At 42.1% G+C, this 23,312-nt stretch overlaps 21 non-coding genes across 21 annotated transcripts; 10 read left to right on the top strand and 11 right to left on the bottom strand.

Annotated features, from left to right (window-relative positions):
• Positions 1 to 107: 107 nt before the first annotated feature.
• Positions 108 to 179, bottom strand: TRNAE-UUC (transfer RNA glutamic acid (anticodon UUC)). The gene has a single exon. It is a non-coding gene; the product is annotated as a tRNA-Glu (tRNA).
• Positions 180 to 267: 88 nt separating this feature from the next.
• Positions 268 to 340, top strand: TRNAM-CAU (transfer RNA methionine (anticodon CAU)). The gene has a single exon. It is a non-coding gene; the product is annotated as a tRNA-Met (tRNA).
• A 2,719-nt stretch (positions 341 to 3,059) lies between these two features.
• Positions 3,060 to 3,132, top strand: TRNAM-CAU (transfer RNA methionine (anticodon CAU)). Its single transcript has one exon. It is a non-coding gene; the product is annotated as a tRNA-Met (tRNA).
• A 1,937-nt stretch (positions 3,133 to 5,069) lies between these two features.
• Positions 5,070 to 5,141, bottom strand: TRNAE-UUC (transfer RNA glutamic acid (anticodon UUC)). Its single transcript has one exon. It is a non-coding gene; the product is annotated as a tRNA-Glu (tRNA).
• An 88-nt stretch (positions 5,142 to 5,229) lies between these two features.
• TRNAM-CAU (transfer RNA methionine (anticodon CAU)) lies at positions 5,230 to 5,302 on the top strand. Its single transcript has one exon. It is a non-coding gene; the product is annotated as a tRNA-Met (tRNA).
• Positions 5,303 to 7,867: 2,565 nt separating this feature from the next.
• On the bottom strand, positions 7,868 to 7,939 carry TRNAE-UUC (transfer RNA glutamic acid (anticodon UUC)). Its single transcript has one exon. It is a non-coding gene; the product is annotated as a tRNA-Glu (tRNA).
• Positions 7,940 to 8,027: 88 nt separating this feature from the next.
• TRNAM-CAU (transfer RNA methionine (anticodon CAU)) lies at positions 8,028 to 8,100 on the top strand. Its single transcript has one exon. It is a non-coding gene; the product is annotated as a tRNA-Met (tRNA).
• Positions 8,101 to 9,696: 1,596 nt separating this feature from the next.
• TRNAE-CUC (transfer RNA glutamic acid (anticodon CUC)) lies at positions 9,697 to 9,768 on the bottom strand. The gene has a single exon. It is a non-coding gene; the product is annotated as a tRNA-Glu (tRNA).
• An 892-nt stretch (positions 9,769 to 10,660) lies between these two features.
• TRNAE-UUC (transfer RNA glutamic acid (anticodon UUC)) lies at positions 10,661 to 10,732 on the bottom strand. Its single transcript has one exon. It is a non-coding gene; the product is annotated as a tRNA-Glu (tRNA).
• An 88-nt stretch (positions 10,733 to 10,820) lies between these two features.
• TRNAM-CAU (transfer RNA methionine (anticodon CAU)) lies at positions 10,821 to 10,893 on the top strand. Its single transcript has one exon. It is a non-coding gene; the product is annotated as a tRNA-Met (tRNA).
• Positions 10,894 to 12,489: 1,596 nt separating this feature from the next.
• TRNAE-CUC (transfer RNA glutamic acid (anticodon CUC)) lies at positions 12,490 to 12,561 on the bottom strand. Its single transcript has one exon. It is a non-coding gene; the product is annotated as a tRNA-Glu (tRNA).
• Positions 12,562 to 13,452: 891 nt separating this feature from the next.
• Positions 13,453 to 13,524, bottom strand: TRNAE-UUC (transfer RNA glutamic acid (anticodon UUC)). The gene has a single exon. It is a non-coding gene; the product is annotated as a tRNA-Glu (tRNA).
• Positions 13,525 to 13,612: 88 nt separating this feature from the next.
• Positions 13,613 to 13,685, top strand: TRNAM-CAU (transfer RNA methionine (anticodon CAU)). The gene has a single exon. It is a non-coding gene; the product is annotated as a tRNA-Met (tRNA).
• A 1,938-nt stretch (positions 13,686 to 15,623) lies between these two features.
• Positions 15,624 to 15,695, bottom strand: TRNAE-UUC (transfer RNA glutamic acid (anticodon UUC)). The gene has a single exon. It is a non-coding gene; the product is annotated as a tRNA-Glu (tRNA).
• An 88-nt stretch (positions 15,696 to 15,783) lies between these two features.
• TRNAM-CAU (transfer RNA methionine (anticodon CAU)) lies at positions 15,784 to 15,856 on the top strand. The gene has a single exon. It is a non-coding gene; the product is annotated as a tRNA-Met (tRNA).
• Positions 15,857 to 18,417: 2,561 nt separating this feature from the next.
• On the bottom strand, positions 18,418 to 18,489 carry TRNAE-UUC (transfer RNA glutamic acid (anticodon UUC)). Its single transcript has one exon. It is a non-coding gene; the product is annotated as a tRNA-Glu (tRNA).
• An 88-nt stretch (positions 18,490 to 18,577) lies between these two features.
• TRNAM-CAU (transfer RNA methionine (anticodon CAU)) lies at positions 18,578 to 18,650 on the top strand. The gene has a single exon. It is a non-coding gene; the product is annotated as a tRNA-Met (tRNA).
• A 1,928-nt stretch (positions 18,651 to 20,578) lies between these two features.
• On the bottom strand, positions 20,579 to 20,650 carry TRNAE-UUC (transfer RNA glutamic acid (anticodon UUC)). Its single transcript has one exon. It is a non-coding gene; the product is annotated as a tRNA-Glu (tRNA).
• An 88-nt stretch (positions 20,651 to 20,738) lies between these two features.
• Positions 20,739 to 20,811, top strand: TRNAM-CAU (transfer RNA methionine (anticodon CAU)). The gene has a single exon. It is a non-coding gene; the product is annotated as a tRNA-Met (tRNA).
• A 1,929-nt stretch (positions 20,812 to 22,740) lies between these two features.
• Positions 22,741 to 22,812, bottom strand: TRNAE-UUC (transfer RNA glutamic acid (anticodon UUC)). The gene has a single exon. It is a non-coding gene; the product is annotated as a tRNA-Glu (tRNA).
• Positions 22,813 to 22,900: 88 nt separating this feature from the next.
• Positions 22,901 to 22,973, top strand: TRNAM-CAU (transfer RNA methionine (anticodon CAU)). Its single transcript has one exon. It is a non-coding gene; the product is annotated as a tRNA-Met (tRNA).
• Positions 22,974 to 23,312: the final 339 nt, after the last annotated feature.

The raw sequence follows: 23,312 nt of genomic DNA, 5'->3' as shown, positions 1-23,312 counted from the left end.
GATGTTCAGCATTTTTGACTGCAAAGTACAAAATCTACCTGAAATATTATTGTCTGGAAAATACATTTCTGTCTTTGATTGTTGGCAGTAGTACAGTAAAAGGTGCGTTCCCATACCGGGAGTCGAACCCGGGCCGCCTGGGTGAAAACCAGGAATCCTAACCGCTAGACCATATGGGAATGGATAGCTACACACTGAGGTATCTATTGAAAAAAATCAGCTCGGGGGCTTGCACAAGAAACGTCTGCAGATTGGCACGTGCATCTTACCTCGTTAGCGCAGTAGGTAGCGCGTCAGTCTCATAATCTGAAGGTCGTGAGTTCGATACTCACACGGGGCAGCGGGCTCCTCTTTTCCGAAGAGATTTTGTCAAAAACTTAGAACTTTCCTGTTCATTTCTAACACGTTTCTGATAAGTAAGGATTTGTGAACCCAAATGACACATGGGATGCTGGTTCTCTTGACCCGTTTGCTGTATAAAGAGGCAGATGAGAGTGATTTGAGCTATGAAAAAAAATTAAATCTTGTGCCAAAGGTCGTCACAATGAATGTAACCAAAAGCTGGTGTTCAGAATGATTGACAGCTAAGCGCAAAATCTACCTGAAATACTTTTGTCTGAAAAACACCCGCGTCAGTCTCATAATCTGAAGGTCGTAAGTTCGATCCTCACACGGGGCAGCAGGCTCCTCTTTTCCGAAGAGATTTTGTCAAAAACTTAGAACTTTCCCTTTCAGTTCTAACACGTTTCTGATAAGTAAGGATTTGTGAACCCAAATGACAGATGGGACACATGGGTTGCTGTTTCTCTTGACCCGTTTGCTGTATAAAGAGGCAGATGAGAGTGATTTGAGCTGTTTGACAGCTAAGCGCAAAATCTACCTGAAATACTTTTGTCTGAAAAACACCCGTCAGTAGCGAGCGCGTCAGTCTCATATTCTGAAGTTCGTGAGTTCGATACTCACACGGGGCAGCGGGCTCCTCTTTTCCGAAGAGATTTTGTCAAAAACTTAGAACTTTCCTGTTCATTTCTAACACGTTTCTGATAAGTAAGGATTTGTGAACCCAAATGACACATGGGATGCTGGTTCTCTTGACCCGTTTGCTGTATAAAGAGGCAGATGAGAGTGATTTGAGCTATGAAAAAAAATTAAATCTTGTGCCAAAGGTCGTCACAATGAATGTAACCAAAAGCTGGTGTTCAGAATGATTGACAGCTAAGCGCAAAATCTACCTGAAATACTTTTGTCTGAAAAACACCCGCGTCAGTCTCATAATCTGAAGGTCGTGAGTTCGATCCTCACACGGGGCAGCAGGCTCCTCTTTTCCGAAGAGATTTTGTCAAAAACTTAGAACTTTCCCTTTCAGTTCTAACACGTTTCTGATAAGTAAGGATTTGTGAACCCAAATGACAGATGGGACACATGGGTTGCTGTTTCTCTTGACCCGTTTGCTGTATAAAGAGGCAGATGAGAGTGATTTGAGCTGTTTGACAGCTAAGCGCAAAATCTACCTGAAATACTTTTGTCTGAAAAACACCCGTCAGTAGCGAGCGCGTCAGTCTCATATTCTGAAGTTCGTGAGTTCGATCCTCACATGGGGAAGCGGTACCCTCTTTTCTGAAGAGATTCTGTCACCAAATTAGAACTTTCCCTTTCAGATTTAAAATGTTTCTGATAAGTAAGAATTTGCGAACCCAAATGACAGACAGGACACATGGGTTGTTGATTCTCTTGACACGTTTGCTGTAAAAGGGGCTAGTTGAGATTGATTTGAGCTATGAAACCAAATTAAATCTTGTGCCAAAGTTCATCACAACGAACGGACCAAAAGATGGCGTTCAGAATTTTCGACAGCTTAACGCAAATTCTACCTGAAATACTTTTGTCTGAAAAACACCTTTGTCTTTGAATGTTGGTGGCAGTACAGAAAAGTACATTCCCATACCGGGAGTTGAACCCGGCCCGCCTGGCTGAGAACCAGGAATCCTAACCGCTAGACCATATGGGAAAAGATGTGCTGTCTTATCAGTGACAATCTGAAAAAAAATAAGTTTTCTACTTGGCACAAGCAACTTCTGCAGTTCTATTTGCGCAGCTTGCCTCGTTAACACAGTTGTAAGCAAATCAGTGTCATAAGCTGAAAGATGAACGTTCGATTCTTAGACGGGGTACTGGTCCCTCGTTTTCTCAATCGATTCTGTCTCCATCTTGGCTACAGGGCCACAGATTTTTCCGATTCAGTACCAAAACATAACCAATTTAGTTCCTAAACTGTTTCCACGTACAAGGCATGGGGCAGCTTTTGAATGTGTGTACTAGTTCCAAAGGAGTGTCACTCCCATAGCAGGAAGTAAACCAGTCGACCAGGGATACTAGGTCCTATCCACTTTTCCACGTGGGACAAGTTATACACTAAGCAGCAAGATAAATTTAAAAAAAAAAAAAAAGAAGTTTTTGCTCTGATTAAATAGCTTTTACATCACAAAAGAAAAAAGTTGCCACATGAGCATGGTACTTAGCACGTCAGTTGGTAATCTGAAGTTCATGAGGTTTTTTCCTCACACGTGGAACTATTCTCCCCCCTTTTCTTGGGATATTGTGTCACCCACTCAGAACTTTCTCACTGAAACATTTCCGATTCGAAAGGAAACAGGAGCCTTAGTGACAGACAGAACACATGGATTGTTGCGTCCCTTGACGCTTTGGAGTAATAAGGTGTAGTTGAGAATGGTTTAAGCTATGAAACAAAATGAAATCTTGTGCTAAAGGTCAGTAAGAGCCACAAATACCCTGATGTTCAGCATTTTTGACTGCAAAGTACAAAATCTACCTGAAATATTATTGTCTGGAAAATACATTTCTGTCTTTGATTGTTGGCAGTAGTACAGTAAAAGGTGCGTTCCCATACCGGGAGTCGAACCCGGGCCGCGTGGGTGAAAACCAGGAATCCTAACCGCTTGACCATATGGGAATGGATAGCTACACACTGAGGTATCTATTGAAAAAAATCAGCTCGGGGGCTTGCACAAGAAACGTCTGCAGATTGGCAAGTGCATCTTACCTCGTTAGCGCAGTAGGTAGCGCGTCAGTCTCATAATCTGAAGGTCGTGAGTTCGATACTCACACGGGGCAGCGGGCTCCTCTTTTCCGAAGAGATTTTGTCAAAAACTTAGAACTTTCCTGTTCATTTCTAACACGTTTCTGATAAGTAAGGATTTGTGAACCCAAATGACACATGGGATGCTGGTTCTCTTGACCCGTTTGCTGTATAAAGAGGCAGATGAGAGTGATTTGAGCTATGAAAAAAAATTAAATCTTGTGCCAAAGGTCGTCACAATGAATGTAACCAAAAGCTGGTGTTCAGAATGATTGACAGCTAAGCGCAAAATCTACCTGAAATACTTTTGTCTGAAAAACACCCGCGTCAGTCTCATAATCTGAAGGTCGTGAGTTCGATCCTCACACGGGGCAGCAGGCTCCTCTTTTCCGAAGAGATTTTGTCAAAAACTTAGAACTTTCCCTTTCAGTTCTAACACGTTTCTGATAAGTAAGGATTTGTGAACCCAAATGACAGATGGGACACATGGGTTGCTGTTTCTCTTGACCCGTTTGCTGTATAAAGAGGCAGATGAGAGTGATTTGAGCTGTTTGACAGCTAAGCGCAAAATCTACCTGAAATACTTTTGTCTGAAAAACACCCGTCAGTAGCGAGCGCGTCAGTCTCATATTCTGAAGTTCGTGAGTTCGATCCTCACATGGGGAAGCGGTACCCTCTTTTCTGAAGAGATTCTGTCACCAAATTAGAACTTTCCCTTTCAGATTTAAAATGTTTCTGATAAGTAAGAATTTGCGAACCCAAATGACAGACAGGACACATGGGTTGTTGATTCTCTTGACACGTTTGCTGTAAAAGGGGCTAGTTGAGATTGATTTGAGCTATGAAACCAAATTAAATCTTGTGCCAAAGTTCATCACAACGAACGGACCAAAAGATGGCGTTCAGAATTTTTGACAGCTTAACGCAAATTCTACCTGAAATACTTTTGTCTGAAAAACACCTTTGTCTTTGAAAGTTGGTGGCAGTACAGAAAAGTACATTCCCATACCGGGAGTTGAACCCGGCCCGCCTGGCTGAGAACCAGGAATCCTAACCGCTAGACCATATGGGAAAAGATGTGCTGTCTTATCAGTGACAATCTGAAAAAAAATAAGTTTTCTACTTGGCACAAGCAACTTCTGCAGTTCTATTTGCGCAGCTTGCCTCGTTAACACAGTTGTAAGCAAATCAGTCTCATAAGCTGAAAGATGAACGTTCGATTCTTAGACGGGGTACTGGTCCCTCGTTTTCTCAATCGATTCTGTCTCCATCTTGGCTACAGGGCCACAGATTTTTCCGATTCAGTACCAAAACATAACCAATTTAGTTCCTAAACTGTTTCCACGTACAAGGCATGGGGCAGCTTTTGAATGTGTGTACTAGTTCCAAAGGAGTGTCACTCCCATAGCAGGAAGTAAACCAGTCGACCAGGGATACTAGGTCCTATCCACTTTTCCACGTGGGACAAGTTATACACTAAGCAGCAAGATAAATTTAAAAAAAAAAAAAAAAAAAAAAAAGAAGTTTTTGCTCTGATTAAATAGCTTTTACATCACAAAAGAAAAAAGTTGCCACATGAGCATGGTACTTAGCACGTCAGTTGGTAATCTGAAGTTCATGAGGTTTTTTCCTCACACGTGGAACTATTCTCCCCCCTTTTCTTGGGATATTGTGTCACCCACTCAGAACTTTCTCACTGAAACATTTCCGATTCGAAAGGAAACAGGAGCCTTAGTGACAGACAGAACACATGGATTGTTGCGTCCCTTGACGCTTTGGAGTAATAAGGTGTAGTTGAGAATGGTTTAAGCTATGAAACAAAATGAAATCTTGTGCTAAAGGTCAGTAAGAGCCACAAATACCCTGATGTTCAGCATTTTTGACTGCAAAGTACAAAATCTACCTGAAATATTATTGTCTGGAAAATACATTTCTGTCTTTGATTGTTGGCAGTAGTACAGTAAAAGGTGCGTTCCCATACCGGGAGTCGAACCCGGGCCGCCTGGGTGAAAACCAGGAATCCTAACCGCTAGACCATAGGGGAATGGATAGCTACACACTGAGGTATCTATTGAAAAAAATCAGCTCGGGGGCTTGCACAAGAAACGTCTGCAGATTGGCACGTGCATCTTACCTCGTTAGCGCAGTAGGTAGCGCGTCAGTCTCATAATCTGAAGGTCGTGAGTTCGATACTCACACGGGGCAGCGGGCTCCTCTTTTCCGAAGAGATTTTGTCAAAAACTTAGAACTTTCCTGTTCATTTCTAACACGTTTCTGATAAGTAAGGATTTGTGAACCCAAATGACACATGGGATGCTGGTTCTCTTGACCCGTTTGCTGTATAAAGAGGCAGATGAGAGTGATTTGAGCTATGAAAAAAAATTAAATCTTGTGCCAAAGGTCGTCACAATGAATGTAACCAAAAGCTGGTGTTCAGAATGATTGACAGCTAAGCGCAAAATCTACCTGAAATACTTTTGTCTGAAAAACACCCGCGTCAGTCTCATAATCTGAAGGTCGTAAGTTCGATCCTCACACGGGGCAGCAGGCTCCTCTTTTCCGAAGAGATTTTGTCAAAAACTTAGAACTTTCCCTTTCAGTTCTAACACGTTTCTGATAAGTAAGGATTTGTGAACCCAAATGACAGATGGGACACATGGGTTGCTGTTTCTCTTGACCCGTTTGCTGTATAAAGAGGCAGATGAGAGTGATTTGAGCTGTTTGACAGCTAAGCGCAAAATCTACCTGAAATACTTTTGTCTGAAAAACACCCGTCAGTAGCGAGCGCGTCAGTCTCATATTCTGAAGTTCGTGAGTTCGATACTCACACGGGGCAGCGGGCTCCTCTTTTCCGAAGAGATTTTGTCAAAAACTTAGAACTTTCCTGTTCATTTCTAACACGTTTCTGATAAGTAAGGATTTGTGAACCCAAATGACACATGGGATGCTGGTTCTCTTGACCCGTTTGCTGTATAAAGAGGCAGATGAGAGTGATTTGAGCTATGAAAAAAAATTAAATCTTGTGCCAAAGGTCGTCACAATGAATGTAACCAAAAGCTGGTGTTCAGAATGATTGACAGCTAAGCGCAAAATCTACCTGAAATACTTTTGTCTGAAAAACACCCGCGTCAGTCTCATAATCTGAAGGTCGTGAGTTCGATCCTCACACGGGGCAGCAGGCTCCTCTTTTCCGAAGAGATTTTGTCAAAAACTTAGAACTTTCCCTTTCAGTTCTAACACGTTTCTGATAAGTAAGGATTTGTGAACCCAAATGACAGATGGGACACATGGGTTGCTGTTTCTCTTGACCCGTTTGCTGTATAAAGAGGCAGATGAGAGTGATTTGAGCTGTTTGACAGCTAAGCGCAAAATCTACCTGAAATACTTTTGTCTGAAAAACACCCGTCAGTAGCGAGCGCGTCAGTCTCATATTCTGAAGTTCGTGAGTTCGATCCTCACATGGGGAAGCGGTACCCTCTTTTCTGAAGAGATTCTGTCACCAAATTAGAACTTTCCCTTTCAGATTTAAAATGTTTCTGATAAGTAAGAATTTGCGAACCCAAATGACAGACAGGACACATGGGTTGTTGATTCTCTTGACACGTTTGCTGTAAAAGGGGCTAGTTGAGATTGATTTGAGCTATGAAACCAAATTAAATCTTGTGCCAAAGTTCATCACAACGAACGGACCAAAAGATGGCGTTCAGAAATTTCGACAGCTTAACGCAAATTCTACCTGAAATACTTTTGTCTGAAAAACACCTTTGTCTTTGAATGTTGGTGGCAGTACAGAAAAGTACATTCCCATACAGGGAGTTGAACCCTGCCCGCCTGGGTGAGAAGCAGGAATCCTAACCGCTAGACCATATGGGAAAAGATGTGCTGTCTTATCAGTGACAATCTGAAAAAAAATAAGTTTTCTACTTGGCACAAGCAACTTCTGCAGTTCTATTTGCGCAGCTTGCCTCGTTAACACAGTTGTAAGCAAATCAGTCTCATAAGCTGAAAGATGAACGTTCGATTCTTAGACGGGGTACTGGTCCCTCGTTTTCTCAATCGATTCTGTCTCCATCTTGGCTACAGGGCCACAGATTTTTCCGATTCAGTACCAAAACATAACCAATTTAGTTCCTAAACTGTTTCCACGTACAAGGCATGGGGCAGCTTTTGAATGTGTGTACTAGTTCCAAAGGAGTGTCACTCCCATAGCAGGAAGTAAACCAGTCGACCAGGGATACTAGGTCCTATCCACTTTTCCACGTGGGACAAGTTATACACTAAGCAGCAAGATAAATTTAAAAAAAAAAAAAAAAAAAAAGAAGTTTTTGCTCTGATTAAATAGCTTTTACATCACAAAAGAAAAAAGTTGCCACATGAGCATGGTACTTAGCACGTCAGTTGGTAATCTGAAGTTCATGAGGTTTTTTCCTCACACGTGGAACTATTCTCCCCCCTTTTCTTGGGATATTGTGTCACCCACTCAGAACTTTCTCACTGAAACATTTCCGATTCGAAAGGAAACAGTAGCCTTAGTGACAGACAGAACACATGGATTGTTGCGTCCCTTGACGCTTTGGAGTAATAAGGTGTAGTTGAGAATGGTTTAAGCTATGAAACAAAATGAAATCTTGTGCTAAAGGTCAGTAAGAGCCACAAATACCCTGATGTTCAGCATTTTTGACTGCAAAGTACAAAATCTACCTGAAATATTATTGTCTGGAAAATACATTTCTGTCTTTGATTGTTGGCAGTAGTACAGTAAAAGGTGCATTCCCATACCGGGAGTCGAACCCGGGCCGCCTGGGTGAAAACCAGGAATCCTAACCGCTAGACCATATGGGAATGGATAGCTACACACTGAGGTATCTATTGAAAAAAATCAGCTCGGGGGCTTGCACAAGAAACGTCTGCAGATTGGCACGTGCATCTTACCTCGTTAGCGCAGTAGGTAGCGCGTCAGTCTCATAATCTGAAGGTCGTGAGTTCGATACTCACACGGGGCAGCGGGCTCCTCTTTTCCGAAGAGATTTTGTCAAAAACTTAGAACTTTCCTGTTCATTTCTAACACGTTTCTGATAAGTAAGGATTTGTGAACCCAAATGACACATGGGATGCTGGTTCTCTTGACCCGTTTGCTGTATAAAGAGGCAGATGAGAGTGATTTGAGCTATGAAAAAAAATTAAATCTTGTGCCAAAGGTCGTCACAATGAATGTAACCAAAAGCTGGTGTTCAGAATGATTGACAGCTAAGCGCAAAATCTACCTGAAATACTTTTGTCTGAAAAACACCCGCGTCAGTCTCATAATCTGAAGGTCGTAAGTTCGATCCTCACACGGGGCAGCAGGCTCCTCTTTTCCGAAGAGATTTTGTCAAAAACTTAGAACTTTCCCTTTCAGTTCTAACACGTTTCTGATAAGTAAGGATTTGTGAACCCAAATGACAGATGGGACACATGGGTTGCTGTTTCTCTTGACCCGTTTGCTGTATAAAGAGGCAGATGAGAGTGATTTGAGCTGTTTGACAGCTAAGCGCAAAATCTACCTGAAATACTTTTGTCTGAAAAACACCCGTCAGTAGCGAGCGCGTCAGTCTCATATTCTGAAGTTCGTGAGTTCGATACTCACACGGGGCAGCGGGCTCCTCTTTTCCGAAGAGATTTTGTCAAAAACTTAGAACTTTCCTGTTCATTTCTAACACGTTTCTGATAAGTAAGGATTTGTGAACCCAAATGACACATGGGATGCTGGTTCTCTTGACCCATTTGCTGTATAAAGAGGCAGATGAGAGTGATTTGAGCTATGAAAAAAAATTAAATTTTGTGCCAAAGGTCGTCACAATGAATGTAACCAAAAGCTGGTGTTCAGAATGATTGACAGCTAAGCGCAAAATCTACCTGAAATACTTTTGTCTGAAAAACACCCGCGTCAGTCTCATAATCTGAAGGTCGTGAGTTCGATCCTCACACGCGGCAGCAGGCTCCTCTTTTCCGAAGAGATTTTGTCAAAAACTTAGAACTTTCCCTTTCAGTTCTAACACGTTTCTGATAAGTAAGGATTTGTGAACCCAAATGACAGATGGGACACATGGGTTGCTGTTTCTCTTGACCCGTTTGCTGTATAAAGAGGCAGATGAGAGTGATTTGAGCTGTTTGACAGCTAAGCGCAAAATCTACCTGAAATACTTTTGTCTGAAAAACACCCGTCAGTAGCGAGCGCGTCAGTCTCATATTCTGAAGTTCGTGAGTTCGATCCTCACATGGGGAAGCGGTACCCTCTTTTCTGAAGAGATTCTGTCACCAAATTAGAACTTTCCCTTTCAGATTTAAAATGTTTCTGATAAGTAAGAATTTGCGAACCCAAATGACAGACAGGACACATGGGTTGTTGATTCTCTTGACACGTTTGCTGTAAAAGGGGCTAGTTGAGATTGATTTGAGCTATGAAACCAAATTAAATCTTGTGCCAAAGTTCATCACAACGAACGGACCAAAAGATGGCGTTCAGAATTTTCGACAGCTTAACGCAAATTCTACCTGAAATACTTTTGTCTGAAAAACACCTTTGTCTTTGAATGTTGGTGGCAGTACAGAAAAGTACATTCCCATACCGGGAGTTGAACCCGGCCCGCCTGGGTGAGAACCAGGAATCCTAACCGCTAGACCATATGGGAAAAGATGTGCTGTCTTATCAGTGACAATCTGAAAAAAAATAAGTTTTCTACTTGGCACAAGCAACTTCTGCAGTTCTATTTGCGCAGCTTGCCTCGTTAACACAGTTGTAAGCAAATCAGTCTCATAAGCTGAAAGATGAACGTTCGATTCTTAGACGGGGTACTGGTCCCTCGTTTTCTCAATCGATTCTGTCTCCATCTTGGCTACAGGGCCACAGATTTTTCCGATTCAGTACCAAAACATAACCAATTTAGTTCCTAAACTGTTTCCACGTACAAGGCATGGGGCAGCTTTTGAATGTGTGTACTAGTTCCAAAGGAGTGTCACTCCCATAGCAGGAAGTAAACCAGTCGACCAGGGATACTAGGTCCTATCCACTTTTCCACGTGGGACAAGTTATACACTAAGCAGCAAGATAAATTTAAAAAAAAAAAAAAAAAAAAAAAAGAAGTTTTTGCTCTGATTAAATAGCTTTTACATCACAAAAGAAAAAAGTTGCCACATGAGCATGGTACTTAGCACGTCAGTTGGTAATCTGAAGTTCATGAGGTTTTTTCCTCACACGTGGAACTATTCTCCCCCCTTTTCTTGGGATATTGTGTCACCCACTCAGAACTTTCTCACTGAAACATTTCCGATTCGAAAGGAAACAGGAGCCTTAGTGACAGACAGAACACATGGATTGTTGCGTCCCTTGACGCTTTGGAGTAATAAGGTGTAGTTGAGAATGGTTTAAGCTATGAAACAAAATGAAATCTTGTGCTAAAGGTCAGTAAGAGCCACAAATACCCTGATGTTCAGCATTTTTGACTGCAAAGTACAAAATCTACCTGAAATATTATTGTCTGGAAAATACATTTCTGTCTTTGATTGTTGGCAGTAAAAGGTGCGTTCCCATACCGGGAGTCGAACCCGGGCCGCCTGGGTGAAAACCAGGAATCCTAACCGCTAGACCATATGGGAATGGATAGCTACACACTGAGGTATCTATTGAAAAAAATCAGCTCGGGGGCTTGCACAAGAAACGTCTGCAGATTGGCACGTGCATCTTACCTCGTTAGCGCAGTAGGTAGCGCGTCAGTCTCATAATCTGAAGGTCGTGAGTTCGATACTCACACGGGGCAGCGGGCTCCTCTTTTCCGAAGAGATTTTGTCAAAAACTTAGAACTTTCCTGTTCATTTCTAACACGTTTCTGATAAGTAAGGATTTGTGAACCCAAATGACACATGGGATGCTGGTTCTCTTGACCCGTTTGCTGTATAAAGAGGCAGATGAGAGTGATTTGAGCTATGAAAAAAAATTAAATCTTGTGCCAAAGGTCGTCACAATGAATGTAACCAAAAGCTGGTGTTCAGAATGATTGACAGCTAAGCGCAAAATCTACCTGAAATACTTTTGTCTGAAAAACACCCGCGTCAGTCTCATAATCTGAAGGTCGTAAGTTCGATCCTCACACGGGGCAGCAGGCTCCTCTTTTCCGAAGAGATTTTGTCAAAAACTTAGAACTTTCCCTTTCAGTTCTAACACGTTTCTGATAAGTAAGGATTTGTGAACCCAAATGACAGATGGGACACATGGGTTGCTGTTTCTCTTGACCCGTTTGCTGTATAAAGAGGCAGATGAGAGTGATTTGAGCTGTTTGACAGCTAAGCGCAAAATCTACCTGAAATACTTTTGTCTGAAAAACACCCGTCAGTAGCGAGCGCGTCAGTCTCATATTCTGAAGTTCGTGAGTTCGATACTCACACGGGGCAGCGGGCTCCTCTTTTCCGAAGAGATTTTGTCAAAAACTTAGAACTTTCCTGTTCATTTCTAACACGTTTCTGATAAGTAAGGATTTGTGAACCCAAATGACACATGGGATGCTGGTTCTCTTGACCCGTTTGCTGTATAAAGAGGCAGATGAGAGTGATTTGAGCTATGAAAAAAAATTAAATCTTGTGCCAAAGGTCGTCACAATGAATGTAACCAAAAGCTGGTGTTCAGAATGATTGACAGCTAAGCGCAAAATCTACCTGAAATACTTTTGTCTGAAAAACACCCGCGTCAGTCTCATAATCTGAAGGTCGTGAGTTCGATCCTCACACGGGGCAGCAGGCTCCTCTTTTCCGAAGAGATTTTGTCAAAAACTTAGAACTTTCCCTTTCAGTTCTAACACGTTTCTGATAAGTAAGGATTTGTGAACCCAAATGACAGATGGGACACATGGGTTGCTGTTTCTCTTGACCCGTTTGCTGTATAAAGAGGCAGATGAGAGTGATTTGAGCTGTTTGACAGCTAAGCGCAAAATCTACCTGAAATACTTTTGTCTGAAAAACACCCGTCAGTAGCGAGCGCGTCAGTCTCATATTCTGAAGTTCGTGAGTTCGATCCTCACATGGGGAAGCGGTACCCTCTTTTCTGAAGAGATTCTGTCACCAAATTAGAACTTTCCCTTTCAGATTTAAAATGTTTCTGATAAGTAAGAATTTGCGAACCCAAATGACAGACAGGACACATGGGTTGTTGATTCTCTTGACACGTTTGCTGTAAAAGGGGCTAGTTGAGATTGATTTGAGCTATGAAACCAAATTAAATCTTGTGCCAAAGTTCATCACAACGAACGGACCAAAAGATGGCGTTCAGAATTTTCGACAGCTTAACGCAAATTCTACCTGAAATACTTTTGTCTGAAAAACACCTTTGTCTTTGAATGTTGGTGGCAGTACAGAAAAGTACATTCCCATACCGGGAGTTGAACCCGGCCCGCCTGGGTGAGAACCAGTAATCCTAACCGCTAGACCATATGGGAAAAGATGTGCTGTCTTATCAGTGACAATCTGAAAAAAAATAAGTTTTCTACTTGGCACAAGCAACTTCTGCAGTTCTATTTGCGCAGCTTGCCTCGTTAACACAGTTGTAAGCAAATCAGTGTCATAAGCTGAAAGATGAACGTTCGATTCTTAGACGGGGTACTGGTCCCTCGTTTTCTCAATCGATTCTGTCTCCATCTTGGCTACAGGGCCACAGATTTTTCCGATTCAGTACCAAAACATAACCAATTTAGTTCCTAAACTGTTTCCACGTACAAGGCATGGGGCAGCTTTTGAATGTGTGTACTAGTTCCAAAGGAGTGTCACTCCCATAGCAGGAAGTAAACCAGTCGACCAGGGATACTAGGTCCTATCCACTTTTCCACGTGGGACAAGTTATACACTAAGCAGCAAGATAAATTTAAAAAAAAAAAAAAATAAGTTTTTGCTCTGATTAAATAGCTTTTACATCACAAAAGAAAAAAGTTGCCACATGAGCATGGTACTTAGCACGTCAGTTGGTAATCTGAAGTTCATGAGGTTTTTTCCTCACACGTGGAACTATTCTCCCCCCTTTTCTTGGGATATTGTGTCACCCACTCAGAACTTTCTCACTGAAACATTTCCGATTCGAAAGGAAACAGGAGCCTTAGTGACAGACAGAACACATGGATTGTTGCGTCCCTTGACGCTTTGGAGTAATAAGGTGTAGTTGAGAATGGTTTAAGCTATGAAACAAAATGAAATCTTGTGCTAAAGGTCAGTAAGAGCCACAAATACCCTGATGTTCAGCATTTTTGACTGCAAAGTACAAAATCTACCTGAAATATTATTGTCTGGAAAATACATTTCTGTCTTTGATTGTTGGCAGTAGTACAGTAAAAGGTGCGTTCCCATACCGGGAGTCGAACCCGGGCCGCGTGGGTGAAAACCAGGAATCCTAACCGCTAGACCATATGGGAATGGATAGCTACACACTGAGGTATCTATTGAAAAAAATCAGCTCGGGGGCTTGCACAAGAAACGTCTGCAGATTGGCACGTGCATCTTACCTCGTTAGCGCAGTAGGTAGCGCGTCAGTCTCATAATCTGAAGGTCGTGAGTTCGATACTCACACGGGGCAGCGGGCTCCTCTTTTCCGAAGAGATTTTGTCAAAAACTTAGAACTTTCCTGTTCATTTCTAACATGTTTCTGATAAGTAAGGATTTGTGAACCCAAATGACACATGGGATGCTGGTTCTCTTGACCCGTTTGCTGTATAAAGAGGCAGATGAGAGTGATTTGAGCTATGAAAAAAAATTAAATCTTGTGCCAAAGGTCGTCACAATGAATGTAACCAAAAGCTGGTGTTCAGAATGATTGACAGCTAAGCGCAAAATCTACCTGAAATACTTTTGTCTGAAAAACACCCGCGTCAGTCTCATAATCTGAAGGTCGTGAGTTCGATCCTCACACGGGGCAGCAGGCTCCTCTTTTCCGAAGAGATTTTGTCAAAAACTTAGAACTTTCCCTTTCAGTTCTAACACGTTTCTGATAAGTAAGGATTTGTGAACCCAAATGACAGATGGGACACATGGGTTGCTGTTTCTCTTGACCCGTTTGCTGTATAAAGAGGCAGATGAGAGTGATTTGAGCTGTTTGACAGCTAAGCGCAAAATCTACCTGAAATACTTTTGTCTGAAAAACACCCGTCAGTAGCGAGCGCGTCAGTCTCATATTCTGAAGTTCGTGAGTTCGATCCTCACATGGGGAAGCGGTACCCTCTTTTCTGAAGAGATTCTGTCACCAAATTAGAACTTTCCCTTTCAGATTTAAAATGTTTCTGATAAGTAAGAATTTGCGAACCCAAATGACAGACAGGACACATGGGTTGTTGATTCTCTTGACACGTTTGCTGTAAAAGGGGCTAGTTGAGATTGATTTGAGCTATGAAACCAAATTAAATCTTGTGCCAAAGTTCATCACAACGAACGGACCAAAAGATGGCGTTCAGAATTTTTGACAGCTTAACGCAAATTCTACCTGAAATACTTTTGTCTGAAAAACACCTTTGTCTTTGAATGTTGGTGGCAGTACAGAAAAGTACATTCCCATACCGGGAGTTGAACCCGGCCCGCCTGGCTGAGAACCAGGAATCCTAACCGCTAGACCATATGGGAAAAGATGTGCTGTCTTATCAGTGACAATCTGAAAAAAAATAAGTTTTCTACTTGGCACAAGCAACTTCTGCAGTTCTATTTGCGCAGCTTGCCTCGTTAACACAGTTGTAAGCAAATCAGTCTCATAAGCTGAAAGATGAACGTTCGATTCTTAGACGGGGTACTGGTCCCTCGTTTTCTCAATCGATTCTGTCTCCATCTTGGCTACAGGGCCACAGATTTTTCCGATTCAGTACCAAAACATAACCAATTTAGTTCCTAAACTGTTTCCACGTACAAGGCATGGGGCAGCTTTTGAATGTGTGTACTAGTTCCAAAGGAGTGTCACTCCCATAGCAGGAAGTAAACCAGTCGACCAGGGATACTAGGTCCTATCCACTTTTCCACGTGGGACAAGTTATACACTAAGCAGCAAGATAAATTTAAAAAAAAAAAAAAAAAAAAAAAAAGAAGTTTTTGCTCTGATTAAATAGCTTTTACATCACAAAAGAAAAAAGTTGCCACATGAGCATGGTACTTAGCACGTCAGTTGGTAATCTGAAGTTCATGAGGTTTTTTCCTCACACGTGGAACTATTCTCCCCCCTTTTCTTGGGATATTGTGTCACCCACTCAGAACTTTCTCACTGAAACATTTCCGATTCGAAAGGAAACAGGAGCCTTAGTGACAGACAGAACACATGGATTGTTGCGTCCCTTGACGCTTTGGAGTAATAAGGTGTAGTTGAGAATGGTTTAAGCTATGAAACAAAATGAAATCTTGTGCTAAAGGTCAGTAAGAGCCACAAATACCCTGATGTTCAGCATTTTTGACTGCAAAGTACAAAATCTACCTGAAATATTATTGTCTGGAAAATACATTTCTGTCTTTGATTGTTGGCAGTAGTACAGTAAAAGGTGCATTCCCATACCGGGAGTCGAACCCGGGCCGCCTGGGTGAAAACCAGGAATCCTAACCGCTAGACCATATGGGAATGGATAGCTACACACTGAGGTATCTATTGAAAAAAATCAGCTCGGGGGCTTGCACAAGAAACGTCTGCAGATTGGCACGTGCATCTTACCTCGTTAGCGCAGTAGGTAGCGCGTCAGTCTCATAATCTGAAGGTCGTGAGTTCGATACTCACACGGGGCAGCGGGCTCCTCTTTTCCGAAGAGATTTTGTCAAAAACTTAGAACTTTCCTGTTCATTTCTAACACGTTTCTGATAAGTAAGGATTTGTGAACCCAAATGACACATGGGATGCTGGTTCTCTTGACCCGTTTGCTGTATAAAGAGGCAGATGAGAGTGATTTGAGCTATGAAAAAAAATTAAATCTTGTGCCAAAGGTCGTCACAATGAATGTAACCAAAAGCTGGTGTTCAGAATGATTGACAGCTAAGCGCAAAATCTACCTGAAATACTTTTGTCTGAAAAACACCCGCGTCAGTCTCATAATCTGAAGGTCGTAAGTTCGATCCTCACACGGGGCAGCAGGCTCCTCTTTTCCGAAGAGATTTTGTCAAAAACTTAGAACTTTCCCTTTCAGTTCTAACACGTTTCTGATAAGTAAGGATTTGTGAACCCAAATGACAGATGGGACACATGGGTTGCTGTTTCTCTTGACCCGTTTGCTGTATAAAGAGGCAGATGAGAGTGATTTGAGCTGTTTGACAGCTAAGCGCAAAATCTACCTGAAATACTTTTGTCTGAAAAACACCCGTCAGTAGCGAGCACGTCAGTCTCATATTCTGAAGTTCGTGAGTTCGATACTCACACGGGGCAGCGGGCTCCTCTTTTCCGAAGAGATTTTGTCAAAAACTTAGAACTTTCCTGTTCATTTCTAACACGTTTCTGATAAGTAAGGATTTGTGAACCCAAATGACACATGGGATGCTGGTTCTCTTGACCCGTTTGCTGTATAAAGAGGCAGATGAGAGTGATTTGAGCTATGAAAAAAAATTAAATCTTGTGCCAAAGGTCGTCACAATGAATGTAACCAAAAGCTGGTGTTCAGAATGATTGACAGCTAAGCGCAAAATCTACCTGAAATACTTTTGTCTGAAAAACACCCGCGTCAGTCTCATAATCTGAAGGTCGTGAGTTCGATCCTCACACGGGGCAGCAGGCTCCTCTTTTCCGAAGAGATTTTGTCAAAAACTTAGAACTTTCCCTTTCAGTTCTAACACGTTTCTGATAAGTAAGGATTTGTGAACCCAAATGACAGATGGGACACATGGGTTGCTGTTTCTCTTGACCCGTTTGCTGTATAAAGAGGCAGATGAGAGTGATTTGAGCTGTTTGACAGCTAAGCGCAAAATCTACCTGAAATACTTTTGTCTGAAAAACACCCGTCAGTAGCGAGCGCGTCAGTCTCATATTCTGAAGTTCGTGAGTTCGATCCTCACATGGGGAAGCGGTACCCTCTTTTCTGAAGAGATTCTGTCACCAAATTAGAACTTTCCCTTTCAGATTTAAAATGTTTCTGATAAGTAAGAATTTGCGAACCCAAATGACAGACAGGACACATGGGTTGTTGATTCTCTTGACACGTTTGCTGTAAAAGGGGCTAGTTGAGATTGATTTGAGCTATGAAACCAAATTAAATCTTGTGCCAAAGTTCATCACAACGAACGGACCAAAAGATGGCGTTCAGAATTTTCGACAGCTTAACGCAAATTCTACCTGAAATACTTTTGTCTGAAAAACACCTTTGTCTTTGAATGTTGGTGGCAGTACAGAAAAGTACATTCCCATACCGGGAGTTGAACCCGGCCCGCCTGGCTGAGAACCAGGAATCCTAACCGCTAGACCATATGGGAAAAGATGTGCTGTCTTATCAGTGACAATCTGAAAAAAAATAAGTTTTCTACTTGGCACAAGCAACTTCTGCAGTTCTATTTGCGCAGCTTGCCTCGTTAACACAGTTGTAAGCAAATCAGTCTCATAAGCTGAAAGATGAACGTTCGATTCTTAGACGGGGTACTGGTCCCTCGTTTTCTCAATCGATTCTGTCTCCATCTTGGCTACAGGGCCACAGATTTTTCCGATTCAGTACCAAAACATAACCAATTTAGTTCCTAAACTGTTTCCACGTACAAGGCATGGGGCAGCTTTTGAATGTGTGTACTAGTTCCAAAGGAGTGTCACTCCCATAGCAGGAAGTAAACCAGTCGACCAGGGATACTAGGTCCTATCCACTTTTCCACGTGGGACAAGTTATACACTAAGCAGCAAGATAAATTTAAAAAAAAAAAAAAAAAGAAGTTTTTGCTCTGATTAAATAGCTTTTACATCACAAAAGAAAAAAGTTGCCACATGAGCATGGTACTTAGCACGTCAGTTGGTAATCTGAAGTTCATGAGGTTTTTTCCTCACACGTGGAACTATTCTCCCCCCTTTTCTTGGGATATTGTGTCACCCACTCAGAACTTTCTCACTGAAACATTTCCGATTCGAAAGGAAACAGGAGCCTTAGTGACAGACAGAACACATGGATTGTTGCGTCCCTTGACGCTTTGGAGTAATAAGGTGTAGTTGAGAATGGTTTAAGCTATGAAACAAAATGAAATCTTGTGCTAAAGGTCAGTAAGAGCCACAAATACCCTGATGTTCAGCATTTTTGACTGCAAAGTACAAAATCTACCTGAAATATTATTGTCTGGAAAATACATTTCTGTCTTTGATTGTTGGCAGTAGTACAGTAAAAGGTGCGTTCCCATACCGGGAGTCGAACCCGGGCCGCCTGGGTGAAAACCAGGAATCCTAACCGCTAGACCATATGGGAATGGATAGCTACACACTGAGGTATCTATTGAAAAAAATCAGCTCGGGGGCTTGCACAAGAAACGTCTGCAGATTGGCACGTGCATCTTACCTCGTTAGCGCAGTAGGTAGCGCGTCAGTCTCATAATCTGAAGGTCGTGAGTTCGATACTCACACGGGGCAGCGGGCTCCTCTTTTCCGAAGAGATTTTGTCAAAAACTTAGAACTTTCCTGTTCATTTCTAACACGTTTCTGATAAGTAAGGATTTGTGAACCCAAATGACACATGGGATGCTGGTTCTCTTGACCCGTTTGCTGTATAAAGAGGCAGATGAGAGTGATTTGAGCTATGAAAAAAAATTAAATCTTGTGCCAAAGGTCGTCACAATGAATGTAACCAAAAGCTGGTGTTCAGAATGATTGACAGCTAAGCGCAAAATCTACCTGAAATACTTTTGTCTGAAAAACACCCGCGTCAGTCTCATAATCTGAAGGTCGTAAGTTCGATCCTCACACGGGGCAGCAGGCTCCTCTTTTCCGAAGAGATTTTGTCAAAAACTTAGAACTTTCCCTTTCAGTTCTAACACGTTTCTGATAAGTAAGGATTTGTGAACCCAAATGACAGATGGGACACATGGGTTGCTGTTTCTCTTGACCCGTTTGCTGTATAAAGAGGCAGATGAGAGTGATTTAAGCTGTTTGACAGCTAAGCGCAAAATCTACCTGAAATACTTTTGTCTGAAAAACACCCGTCAGTAGCGAGCGCGTCAGTCTCATATTCTGAAGTTCGTGAGTTCGATCCTCACATGGGGAAGCGGTACCCTCTTTTCTGAAGAGATTCTGTCACCAAATTAGAACTTTCCCTTTCAGATTTAAAATGTTTCTGATAAGTAAGAATTTGCGAACCCAAATGACAGACAGGACACATGGGTTGTTGATTCTCTTGACACGTTTGCTGTAAAAGGGGCTAGTTGAGATTGATTTGAGCTATGAAACCAAATTAAATCTTGTGCCAAAGTTCATCACAACGAACGGACCAAAAGATGGCGTTCAGAAATTTCGACAGCTTAACGCAAATTCTACCTGAAATACTTTTGTCTGAAAAACACCTTTGTCTTTGAATGTTGGTGGCAGTACAGAAAAGTACATTCCCATACCGGGAGTTGAACCCGGCCCGCCTGGCTGAGAACCAGGAATCCTAACCGCTAGACCATATGGGAAAAGATGTGCTGTCTTATCAGTGACAATCTGAAAAAAAATAAGTTTTCTACTTGGCACAAGCAACTTCTGCAGTTCTATTTGCGCAGCTTGCCTCGTTAACACAGTTGTAAGCAAATCAGTGTCATAAGCTGAAAGATGAACGTTCGATTCTTAGACGGGGTACTGGTCCCTCGTTTTCTCAATCGATTCTGTCTCCATCTTGGCTACAGGGCCACAGATTTTTCCGATTCAGTACCAAAACATAACCAATTTAGTTCCTAAACTGTTTCCACGTACAAGGCATGGGGCAGCTTTTGAATGTGTGTACTAGTTCCAAAGGAGTGTCACTCCCATAGCAGGAAGTAAACCAGTCGACCAGGGATACTAGGTCCTATCCACTTTTCCACGTGGGACAAGTTATACACTAAGCAGCAAGATAAATTTAAAAAAAAAAAAAAAGAAGTTTTTGCTCTGATTAAATAGCTTTTACATCACAAAAGAAAAAAGTTGCCACATGAGCATGGTACTTAGCACGTCAGTTGGTAATCTGAAGTTCATGAGGTTTTTTCCTCACACGTGGAACTATTCTCCCCCCTTTTCTTGGGATATTGTGTCACCCACTCAGAACTTTCTCACTGAAACATTTCCGATTCGAAAGGAAACAGGAGCCTTAGTGACAGACAGAACACATGGATTGTTGCGTCCCTTGACGCTTTGGAGTAATAAGGTGTAGTTGAGAATGGTTTAAGCTATGAAACAAAATGAAATCTTGTGCTAAAGGTCAGTAAGAGCCACAAATACCCTGATGTTCAGCATTTTTGACTGCAAAGTACAAAATCTACCTGAAATATTATTGTCTGGAAAATACATTTCTGTCTTTGATTGTTGGCAGTAGTACAGTAAAAGGTGCGTTCCCATACCGGGAGTCGAACCCGGGCCGCGTGGGTGAAAACCAGGAATCCTAACCGCTAGACCATATGGGAATGGATAGCTACACACTGAGGTATCTATTGAAAAAAATCAGCTCGGGGGCTTGCACAAGAAACGTCTGCAGATTGGCACGTGCATCTTACCTCGTTAGCGCAGTAGGTAGCGCGTCAGTCTCATAATCTGAAGGTCGTGAGTTCGATACTCACACGGGGCAGCGGGCTCCTCTTTTCCGAAGAGATTTTGTCAAAAACTTAGAACTTTCCTGTTCATTTCTAACACGTTTCTGATAAGTAAGGATTTGTGAACCCAAATGACACATGGGATGCTGGTTCTCTTGACCCGTTTGCTGTATAAAGAGGCAGATGAGAGTGATTTGAGCTATGAAAAAAAATTAAATCTTGTGCCAAAGGTCGTCACAATGAATGTAACCAAAAGCTGGTGTTCAGAATGATTGACAGCTAAGCGCAAAATCTACCTGAAATACTTTTGTCTGAAAAACACCCGCGTCAGTCTCATAATCTGAAGGTCGTGAGTTCGATCCTCACACGGGGCAGCAGGCTCCTCTTTTCCGAAGAGATTTTGTCAAAAACTTAGAACTTTCCCTTTCAGTTCTAACACGTTTCTGATAAGTAAGGATTTGTGAACCCAAATGACAGATGGGACACATGGGTTGCTGTTTCTCTTGACCCGTTTGCTGTATAAAGAGGCAGATGAGAGTGATTTGAGCTGTTTGACAGCTAAGCGCAAAATCTACCTGAAATACTTTTGTCTGAAAAACACCCGTCAGTAGCGAGCGCGTCAGTCTCATATTCTGAAGTTCGTGAGTTCGATCCTCACATGGGGAAGCGGTACCCTCTTTTCTGAAGAGATTCTGTCACCAAATTAGAACTTTCCCTTTCAGATTTAAAATGTTTCTGATAAGTAAGAATTTGCGAACCCAAATGACAGACAGGACACATGGGTTGTTGATTCTCTTGACACGTTTGCTGTAAAAGGGGCTAGTTGAGATTGATTTGAGCTATGAAACCAAATTAAATCTTGTGCCAAAGTTCATCACAACGAACGGACCAAAAGATGGCGTTCAGAATTTTCGACAGCTTAACGCAAATTCTACCTGAAATACTTTTGTCTGAAAAACACCTTTGTCTTTGAATGTTGGTGGCAGTACAGAAAAGTACATTCCCATACCGGGAGTTGAACCCGGCCCGCCTGGCTGAGATCCAGGAATCCTAACCGCTAGACCATATGGGAAAAGATGTGCTGTCTTATCAGTGACAATCTGAAAAAAAATAAGTTTTCTACTTGGCACAAGCAACTTCTGCAGTTCTATTTGCGCAGCTTGCCTCGTTAACACAGTTGTAAGCAAATCAGTGTCATAAGCTGAAAGATGAACGTTCGATTCTTAGACGGGGTACTGGTCCCTCGTTTTCTCAATCGATTCTGTCTCCATCTTGGCTACAGGGCCACAGATTTTTCCGATTCAGTACCAAAACATAACCAATTTAGTTCCTAAACTGTTTCCACGTACAAGGCATGGGGCAGCTTTTGAATGTGTGTACTAGTTCCAAAGGAGTGTCACTCCCATAGCAGGAAGTAAACCAGTCGACCAGGGATACTAGGTCCTATCCACTTTTCCACGTGGGACAAGTTATACACTAAGCAGCAAGATAAATTTAAAAAAAAAAAAAAAAGAAGTTTTTGCTCTGATTAAATAGCTTTTACATCACAAAAGAAAAAAGTTGCCACATGAGCATGGTACTTAGCACGTCAGTTGGTAATCTGAAGTTCATGAGGTTTTTTCCTCACACGTGGAACTATTCTCCCCCCTTTTCTTGGGATATTGTGTCACCCACTCAGAACTTTCTCACTGAAACATTTCCGATTCGAAAGGAAACAGGAGCCTTAGTGACAGACAGAACACATGGATTGTTGCGTCCCTTGACGCTTTGGAGTAATAAGGTGTAGTTGAGAATGGTTTAAGCTATGAAACAAAATGAAATCTTGTGCTAAAGGTCAGTAAGAGCCACAAATACCCTGATGTTCAGCATTTTTGACTGCAAAGTACAAAATCTACCTGAAATATTATTGTCTGGAAAATACATTTCTGTCTTTGATTGTTGGCAGTAGTACAGTAAAAGGTGCGTTCCCATACCGGGAGTCGAACCCGGGCCGCCTGGGTGAAAACCAGGAATCCTAACCGCTAGACCATATGGGAATGGATAGCTACACACTGAGGTATCTATTGAAAAAAATCAGCTCGGGGGCTTGCACAAGAAACGTCTGCAGATTGGCACGTGCATCTTACCTCGTTAGCGCAGTAGGTAGCGCGTCAGTCTCATAATCTGAAGGTCGTGAGTTCGATACTCACACGGGGCAGCGGGCTCCTCTTTTCCGAAGAGATTTTGTCAAAAACTTAGAACTTTCCTGTTCATTTCTAACACGTTTCTGATAAGTAAGGATTTGTGAACCCAAATGACACATGGGATGCTGGTTCTCTTGACCCGTTTGCTGTATAAAGAGGCAGATGAGAGTGATTTGAGCTATGAAAAAAAATTAAATCTTGTGCCAAAGGTCGTCACAATGAATGTAACCAAAAGCTGGTGTTCAGAATGATTGACAGCTAAGCGCAAAATCTACCTGAAATACTTTTGTCTGAAAAACACCCGCGTCAGTCTCATAATCTGAAGGTCGTAAGTTCGATCCTCACACGGGGCA

The sequence above is a fragment of the Dendrobates tinctorius genome, unplaced genomic scaffold (genome assembly GCF_039654945.1).
Source record: "Dendrobates tinctorius isolate UK_male_01 unplaced genomic scaffold, ASM3965494v1 ptg000272l, whole genome shotgun sequence".
Classification (NCBI taxonomy): domain Eukaryota; kingdom Metazoa; phylum Chordata; class Amphibia; order Anura; family Dendrobatidae; genus Dendrobates; species Dendrobates tinctorius.
This window is presented reverse-complemented; position numbering and strand designations above follow the sequence as displayed.